The sequence below is a fragment of the Canis aureus genome, chromosome 37 (assembly GCF_053574225.1).
Source record: "Canis aureus isolate CA01 chromosome 37, VMU_Caureus_v.1.0, whole genome shotgun sequence".
NCBI lineage: Eukaryota > Metazoa > Chordata > Mammalia > Carnivora > Canidae > Canis > Canis aureus.
In genome coordinates, this window is record NC_135647.1 from 140,566 (window position 1) to 149,641 (window position 9,076).

Genomic DNA, 9,076 nt, shown 5'->3' on the forward strand with positions numbered 1-9,076 from the left:
AACTGACCAGAAGCCTCTACCCTTCTCCACACACATGGATGGGGCACTCTGCCTGCTGCGGGGGGTGTCACAGTGCCCAGTCCACAAAGCCTCAGTAGGTTCCACCCTAGCAGCTGCCGATGCCAGGGCTTACTTTCCCTGAGACAGCCTCTAGCGTTTCCTTCCTGGGCCCAGGGTACCATATAAGGGGATGACATATTGGCAAAGCCTTCTGAAATCACTGCTGTTTGGCTGTGCGAGGGGGAACCTGTGCTCTGACTACCCTTATGTTAATGGACCACAAAGTGCAAAGGAACGAAATTCCCTGGTCCAAAAGCCTGAGTGAATAAACCAAAAGACATCAGTCCAGAGTGGCCTGAAATGACAAAGGATCATGGGAAGGTCCACAGTTGGCAGAAAAAGCTAGTGTAGGGCTGCCAGCCTTGAGGTGTCTAGGAGTAGAGGCCTAATAAGACTCTGAATGCAGCAATGAGGTAAGAGTGGTTGGTCAGCTTGGGGTGTAGACAAGCAGTGCAGAGAGGGGGAGTGAATCTGGCTTTGGAGAAGGCAGACCAGATGCAGCAGGTGATGTGAAGAGGCAGCTGCAAAATCATATGTGTCCCATCCCACATGGTTTTTTATACCGTAATGCTAATCCCAAGACTAGGGGACTGTGTTTCTTCCCCTTGAACTTGCAAGGCCTTGTGACTTCCTGGACCAATGGGATTTGGCAGAAGTGATGCTATGGGACTTCCAAGGTTATGGCAGGAAAAAGACACAGGGTCAACCTAGCTAGCTCTCCCTTCCCATCTGTCCCAAGACACACCCCATTGGATCCCAGCAACTGAGTCACAGGAATCCCATCCCATGTGGAAAGGCCACAGGAGGGCTCCACCTGACAGTCCACTGAGGTCTCATCTGACAGCCATCGCCCAACTTTAGACCTTCCCAATGACTCCGGCCCCAGCCTTCAAGCCTTCCAGTGCCTCCCCACCATGCACTGTGTGAGTTCCTGCCCCACAGAAACCAGGAATAAAATATGACTAGTGTCTTAAGCCACTGTTTTAGAGTAACAGGTTCTACAGCAGTAAAAACCAAAACATGCAGCTTGACAGTGGACTCCAATCTTTGTTGGTGCTGTGACCCTGGATAAGGGGCTTCCTCTCTGAGCTGCAGTCTCCTTGCCAGAGTACATGACACTTTCCTCCTTACAGGGCTTCCCTGAGCCTCACAGCCGAGGACTGCCACGCCCAACACTGCTGGTTGCTCTCCCACCGACTTGTTTCTGTACTCGACCTGCTTCCTTCCTTCTTCTGTCTTCCCACAGTGAGATTGTGCATCCGTGAAGCCCTGACCCAGAGGAATGCCTGACCCAGCAGCATTCCCAATCAAAACTTGTTTATTGGAGTGATAAGATGGCAGAAAAGCAGGGGACCTTGTTTCATCTGATCCTTTGAATTTAGCTAAGATAACTATCAAATCATTCTGAATACTCATGAGTTTAACCTGAAATGTAAGACAAGAGTATCTGGAACTCTCCGAGTAGAAAGTGACCACTTTTTGCAAGGGAGGGGTTACAGAGAATTGAATCTGAGGGGAGATATCAGGAGATAAACAGCAGGGTGGAGCTTCCATAAACTGGCTCCCAGGAAGTGATAAAGACTGGGAGGGCAAAATTGAAGCCCTTAGAAATTTGCCCCAGTGAGAGATATGCTTTCCTAGAAGGTGCTCAGGTAGTAAAACAGATAGAATTCTAGGTGGAGCAGTGTAGTCTCAAGGTATCTGAAGTCAGAGAATTAACAGGGGTACCTGAGCGGGTGGAGTTCCCAAGCAGAGGAGCAGGGAAACTGGTTTGGGTTGGTGAGCCCAGGTTCTCAACTTGGTTCCCCATAGACTGTGAGCCACGCCCAATCAGGTGAACTCTCTCTGCCTGGGAACACTGCAGAGGACTGGAACTCCAGGACACTCTGCCATCCCCTAGGAAGTGTAGAACAGGTGCACTTGGGACCACACAATAGCTCCCAGGGCAGGGGCCCTGTGAAGGATGGTACCAGGTGACCATCCAACTTCCCCAAAGAAGGCCAGAGTGGGTGTGCACAGGATCTTATACCTTATAATGGGCAGTAAGGTAGAACCCCTCCACCTTCCCCAAGGAGGATGGATGTGGGTATACACAGCTGGAGTCTGCAGACTGACACACTCAATAGTGAAGGCCATTTACCCCGGAGGTTTTACTGAAGATAGGGGACTGGGATCTTCCAGTTCTGCAGCTAGAGATCGGGCAGCAGCCGTTTTTATTTTGATCCTCTAAAGAGGTGCAAAAAGCCTTCACCAAACAAAAGTCACACAGAGGCCCAGCTTACACGGAGCCCAGCCCCTGGAAACTCCTCCAGGCACAGACACCTGAGAAGCAGCACAGCAGGCCCCTCTGCCAGAATACCAAAGGACAGGCAACCACCAAGTTTGAAGTGCCAAGACTGTAAAACTCCAGTGTTGGGGGAAAATGGTATATAGAATTCAAGGGTATTTTCTCATGATTCATTTATCTTGCAACCTAAAATTTTCCATTTCTTTTTTTTCTTTTTTCCCTTTTCAACTGGTTTCTTATTTTATCAACTCTTTGTCTTTAAATCTTTTTTTAACTTTCATTTTTTACATTACATTTTATGGATATGTACTTGATTTTTGGCTTCCTTTCACTCTATTCAATTATATATATTATATAATATATAATGTTTTCTTTTCTTTACAATTTTGGAATTTGGTGTCTTCCAACACAGAGATCGAAATACACTCAGGACCAAGTGGATCACCCTGTTATCCACTCTGTGACATTATATTCTCTCCCCAACCCTGCATTTTTTCTTCTTTCTTTTCTTTTTTTAAAATATTTATTTATTTATGATAGTCACACACACAGAGAGAGAGAGGCAGAGACATGGGCAGAGGGAGAAGCAGGCTCCATGCACTGGGAGCCCAACGTGGGATTCGATCCTGGGTCTCCAGGATCGCACCCTGGGCCAAAGGCAGGCACTAAACCGCTGCGCCACCCAGGGATCCCTCTTCTTTCTTTTTTCTTTTCTTTTCTTTTCTTTTCTTTTCTTTTCTTTTCTTTTCTTTTCTGTTTTGATTTCTGACCTCATTGCATTTATTTAATGTGTATTTTGCTTGGATCATGGTTGATATTTTTTATTCTGGTCACACATTCATCCATTCTTCTCCAGGCAAAATGACTAGAAGGAGGAATTCACAACAAAAGAAAGAACCAGAGATAATACTCTGTCACAGATCTAATTCATACGGAGCTAGAATTCAGGATAACAACTGTAAAGTTACTAGCTGGGCTTCAAAAAAGCATAAAAGACACTAGAGAATCTCTTAGTGCAGAAATTAAATCTAATCAGGCCAAAACTAAAAATGCTATAAAACAGATGCAGTCTAAATTGGATGCTCTAGGCAACGGGTTTGCCGCCAGAACACAGGTGTCCTGAAAACCACCGCTAAACCTAAACCAAAATGGGAAAGGAAAAGACTCACATCAACATCATCATCATTGGACACGTAGATTCGGGCAAGTCTACCACTACTGGCCATCTGATCTACAAATGTGGTGGGATCGACAAAAGAACTATCAAAAAATTTGAGAAGGAGGCTGCTGAGATGGGAAAAGGCTCCTTCAAGTATGCCTGGGTCTTGGATAAACTGAAAGCTGAAAGTGAACGTGGTATCACCATTGATATCTCCCTGTGGAAATTCGAGACCAGCAAGTATTATGTGACCATCATTGATGCCCCAGGACACAGAGACTTTATCAAAAACATGATTACAGGCACATCTCAGGCTGACTGCTGTCCTGATTTTTGCTGCTGGTGTTGGTGAATTTGAAGCAGGTATCTCCAAGAATGGGCAGACCCGTGAGCATGCCCTTCTGGCTTACACACTGGGTGTAAAACAACTAATTGTTGGTGTTAACAAAATGGATTCCACTGAACCACCCTACAGCCAGAAGAGATACAAGGAAATTGTTAAGGAAGTCAGCACCTACATTAAGAAAATTTGGCTACAACCCCGACACAGTAGCATTTGTGCCAATTTCTGGTTGGAATGGTGACAACATGCTGGAGCCAAGTGCTAAAATGCCTTGGTTCAAAGGATGGAAAGTCACCCATAAAGATGGGAATGCCAGCCAGCAGAACCACACTGCTTGAAGCCCTGGATTGCATTCTGCCACCAACTTGTCCAACTGATAAGCCCTTGCGTCTGCCTCTCCAAGACGTCTACAAAATTGGTGGTATTGGTACTGTCCCAGTGGGTCGAGTGGAGGCTGGTGTTCTTAAGCCTGGCATTGTGGTCACCTTTGCTCCAGTCAATGTTACAACTGAAGTAAAATCTGTTGAAATGCACCATGAAGCTTTGAGTGAGGCTCTTCCTGGGGACAATGTGGGCTTCAAAGTCAAGAACATATCTGTCAAAGATGTTCATCGTGGCAACGTGGCTGGTGACAGCAAAAATGACCCACCAATGGAAGCAGCTGGCTCCACAGCTCAGGTGATTATCCTGAACCATCCAGGCCAAATCAGTGCTGGATATGCACCTGTGCTGGATTGTCACACAGCTCACATTGCTTGCAAGTTTGCTGAGCATTCTGGAAAGAAGCTGGAAGATGGTCCCAAGTTCTTGAAATCTGGGGATGCTGCCATTGTTGATATGGTTTCTGGCAAACCTATGTGTGTTGAGAGCTTCTCTGACTATCCTCCTCTGGACCATTTTGCTGTTCGTGACATGAGACAGACGGTTGCTGTGGGTGTCATCAAAGCAGTGGACAAGAAGGCAGCTGGAGCTGGCAAAGTCACCAAGTCTGCCCAGAAAGCTCAGAAGGCTAAATAAATATTATCCCCAATACCTGCCACCCCAGTCTTAATGAGTGGTGGAAGAACAGTCTCAGAACTGTTTGTGTCAATTGGCCATTTAAGTTTAATAGTAAAAGACTGGTTAATGATAACAATGCATCATAAAACCTTCAGAAGGAAAGGAGAATGTTTTGTGGACCATTTGTTTTTTTGTGTGTGTGCGTGTGTGGCAGTTTTAAGTTATTAGTTTTTAAAATCAATACTTTTTAATGGAAACAACTTGACAAAAATCTGTAACAGAATTTTGAGACCCATTAAAACAAAAGTTTAATGAGAAAAAAAATAAATTGGATGCTCTAACAGCTAGGGTAAATGAGGCAGAGGAAAGAGTAAGTAACATAGAAGACACTTTGATGGAAAGGAAGGAAACTGAGGAAAAAGAAAAACAACTAAGAGCCCACAAGGAGAGGTTTTGAGAAATCAGTGATGCCATGAAACAAACGATTCTTAAAAATGAGAATGTTGTCTTTATTTGTTCATATCCCTCATTCCTAGTTGTTTGTAAAACGGCCCTGACTCATCTTGGAAGAGGACCCTGGAATCTTTTGCAAGGGGAAGAAGAAGAAAGAAGAAAGAAGAAAGAAGAAGAAGGAAGAAGAACACTCTCTTTGTGACCAGTTGCTTCCCTCCTACCATGCCATCCTCCCAACATCCCTGATAGCCATGAGCACTCTCCATTCGTCACAAGAGGAAACCTAGTGGAATTGCCAAATGTGGATATTGCAGCGGTCACTAGGGCAGAGGCCAGGGCTGGACTTTGGGTCTATGCACAAACCTCCCTCCAGGTCTGGATGAACCAGCTTAGGATGAGTGCAGGCCAAGAGCGCCAGCAGGAGGGAGGCGCACAGTGTGTCCCTGGCTGTATCCCTCCACTCTTTCAGGCCCACATTCAGCTCCAGCAGATTTTTTAAAAATTGTAATTGTCAAGTGTGACTTTGGTCTGCATTGTTTGAAAACATTTTCATCGGACTTGGAGAATGACTGAACTCTAAAAGTCCGGTTTGAGAAACAAAACCAGTTTGATTTGACTAGAGGTCATGCACGGCTCAATAAAAACAGACATCCACTCTGCAAAACTTCCACTATTGGTGAGCTCTCAACCTGTAGGTCAATTCTTAGCTCCCAATGTAGCATCGTTCCTGAGAGAAGCCAGCTAGTGGCCTAACAACAGGTTCATTCTATCTGGCCCTTTCCTTCAGCAAAGGGTATCACGTTAGCTGTCTTAGGGACAGATGCTGTGATGGATGAGAGGAAACCCATCACACCCTCAGGCTTCATGGGTAACCAAGAAACTGTTGTATTCGCAGTTACAATTTATTACATAGCATGCATTATAGTACCTAACATAACAAAAGTATACAAAGTAAAATCCACTAAGGAAATAGGCACATGGGGTCAAGTCCAGAGGAAATCAGAAGTCCAGGTTCCCGGTCCCCAAGGAACACAATTCCTCCAGCCGCAATGTGTGACACCACGCGTGAAGTGTGGCCAACCAAGGAAGCTCATCGAAGCTAGCAGTCCAGGGTCTCACTGGAAGTGAGTCATGCAGGCACACAATGACTATCCAGGGGGAAAGCAGGTATTCCCCACAGAATACATACATGTCCATATAAACTATCCAGACAAACTGGTACTGTGTGGCTCAAAACCCTCCGACATGTGCTTTAATCATCTGTTCACCTTGTCGGTGAGTGAGGGAATCCTGCCTTAGGGTTATGGGGTAGCCCCCGAAACTGGACAGATGAGTTCAATGGCAGGTGTCAGCCACATGTCCTGACAGCCACTAGGACATCGCATACCTGGAGATGATTAACAGAGATGGTGAACAGGATCTTGTAACATGTATGGGGCATTGAACCATCCCTTTTTTCGTGAGCCCCTTTGTGGGTGTTTGTCCTGAATGAGCATGTCGAGTGAAGCTCCTCCCAGGAGAAGGCCATCGATGTCATGTCATAGGTCAGCATGCTCCTGAAGAAAGGAGGGTGCGGTTAAGTGAGACCGCACTCAAAGACCATGTAATGGAAAAGTACCCTGTGCTACACCATGCGGGACAATAGGGGGTTTGCACCTGGCAACAGTGAGCAGGTGGGACCGTTGAGAGGTGAACTTTGTAGTATCAAGAGGTTGAGATGGTCCCTGAGAATGGGATTGGTTTGTTTGAGGAATTCCTTGGGCTGTCAGGAAGTTGAATCTCACTACTCCGGGATAAGCAGGAATGTGCCTGGTCCCTTTGATAGGAAGGGCACTTTGGCTAGAGTGCTCACTGGTCGAGCAGAGCGGGGGACTTACAGTGCGGCCACTTGGAGCTCTCCCAGTTTGCCTGGGCCAAGGCCACATAATAATATTAAGCTGATAACAATTTTATGATATTAAACACATATGTTTAGGCCTTATACAACAACATGAAAAACATTAGTCAAGACACTGCAAGAGCTTGGTGCCCAGGAGCTGGCCAAAGACCAATCGTGGAAACAGGTCCTTCTTGGGAATGTGCAGGGTTTGAACAATTCAGGTCTGCTGAGCTAACCTCTTCCAGCAGAGATACCCACTCCAGCATGGAGTTTCCGTTTAAGACTGGACCACAAGCTTTACAACTGTAAACTTGCACGGCACCTTGCCCATCACCATGGTATTCTAAGCAGCTTCACATCTGACAAGTGACATACTTTATAGCAGAGGAAATGTGGAAAGGGACATATGCCCACTGAATTCCCTGACCTTAGCATATGTCCATCACCCAGAAGAAAGTGGCTTCATAAAATGGTGCAGTGCTTCCTTTGAAGCTCACTCACAGCACCAAGTGGAAGACAGCCCCTGGGAGGCAAGGTGTTTCTCCCCAGGAAGCAATGTGTCTGTTAAACCGGAGCCAGCTGTATGAATTTCCTCCTGGTGATGTCACAAGTTACCACAAACTTAATGGCTTAAAATAACACAAAATGTATTATCTCTGGAGGCCAGGAGTCCAAAGGAATGTCAAGAGCCTAGCTCCACTACTCCAGGTGTGGCAGCCTTGGCATCTTTTTCCTTGGCCAAGGCCTGCAGGGAAGGGCATGCCCTACACAGCAGCCCACAGAGTCACAAGCAAATGTCAGTTTCTGTGATGACTTCCCCAACAGCCCTTGTGATCAGCAGTCTTCCTTGTCTCCCAGGACTTTCCCTGTGTGTACCCCTGGTAAGACTTAGACCATTATGCACTCTATTTAGTTTGAAAATCCAGCCTTAGCCCAGGGACCCCCAGAGCACCCCACCCATGGCCCCAACAGAGGCAGGTTTCCAGGTCCTGCCTCCCTCTCCATCTTCACTAACTTGGCCTCCCTGTGTGTCTCCCTGAGGCATGCTGGGTACCTCCTCCAAGACTTAGGAGTTATAAACTCCTCTACTGACATTTATCTGTGGATAAACTACAGCTCACCATGTGGCGTTCTGTGTTCCACTTAACAAAAGTTAATTTTTAAAAAGTCACAAGGATGAGTTTTACGGGACTAACATCATTATGTCAGTAGAGCCGATTCCTTCTAGAGGTTCTGAAGGGAGCACCCACTTCTTCACCTGTTTCAGATTCCAGCAGCCACCTATATTCCTTGGCTTGTAGCTCCTTCTCCCATGTTCACACCACTCAAGTCTTTTCTTCTCTTTTGCAGTAAAATTTCATTCTTCTCATAAGGATGCTTGTGATTATATCTAGGGCCCACCTGGAAATCCAGGATATTCTGCTCACCTCAAGATCCTTAAATTAATCACATCTACAACGTCCCTTTTGTCATGAAAGGGAAACAGTCACAGGTTCTGGGGATTAGGGCACTGATATCTTTAAAGCCCATTATTTAACCTACCACACTCTACCCTCTGGCTCCCCAAAATTCATGTCCACTCCATATGCAAAATATGTGCACCCAACATTCCTAAAAGTCTCAATCCATTATAGCATCAACTCAAGTTCACAACCTCATCTATATATCATCAGCTCAGAAGACCTAAATCTCACAATCAAAATCATTAAACCAGGTATGAGTGATCTCTGGGTATGATCCACCCCGAGTCAAAATTCCATTCTGTGGAGCTTGGGAAGGTACCTAAGCAGAAGGACCCTGAGCTCACCCCATCTCAGGTAGGTGGTAGGTACCAACCACATCCAAGTCAGTAAACCAGAGAGCCATCCAGAGACTGGCAGAACAAGCTCCACAACT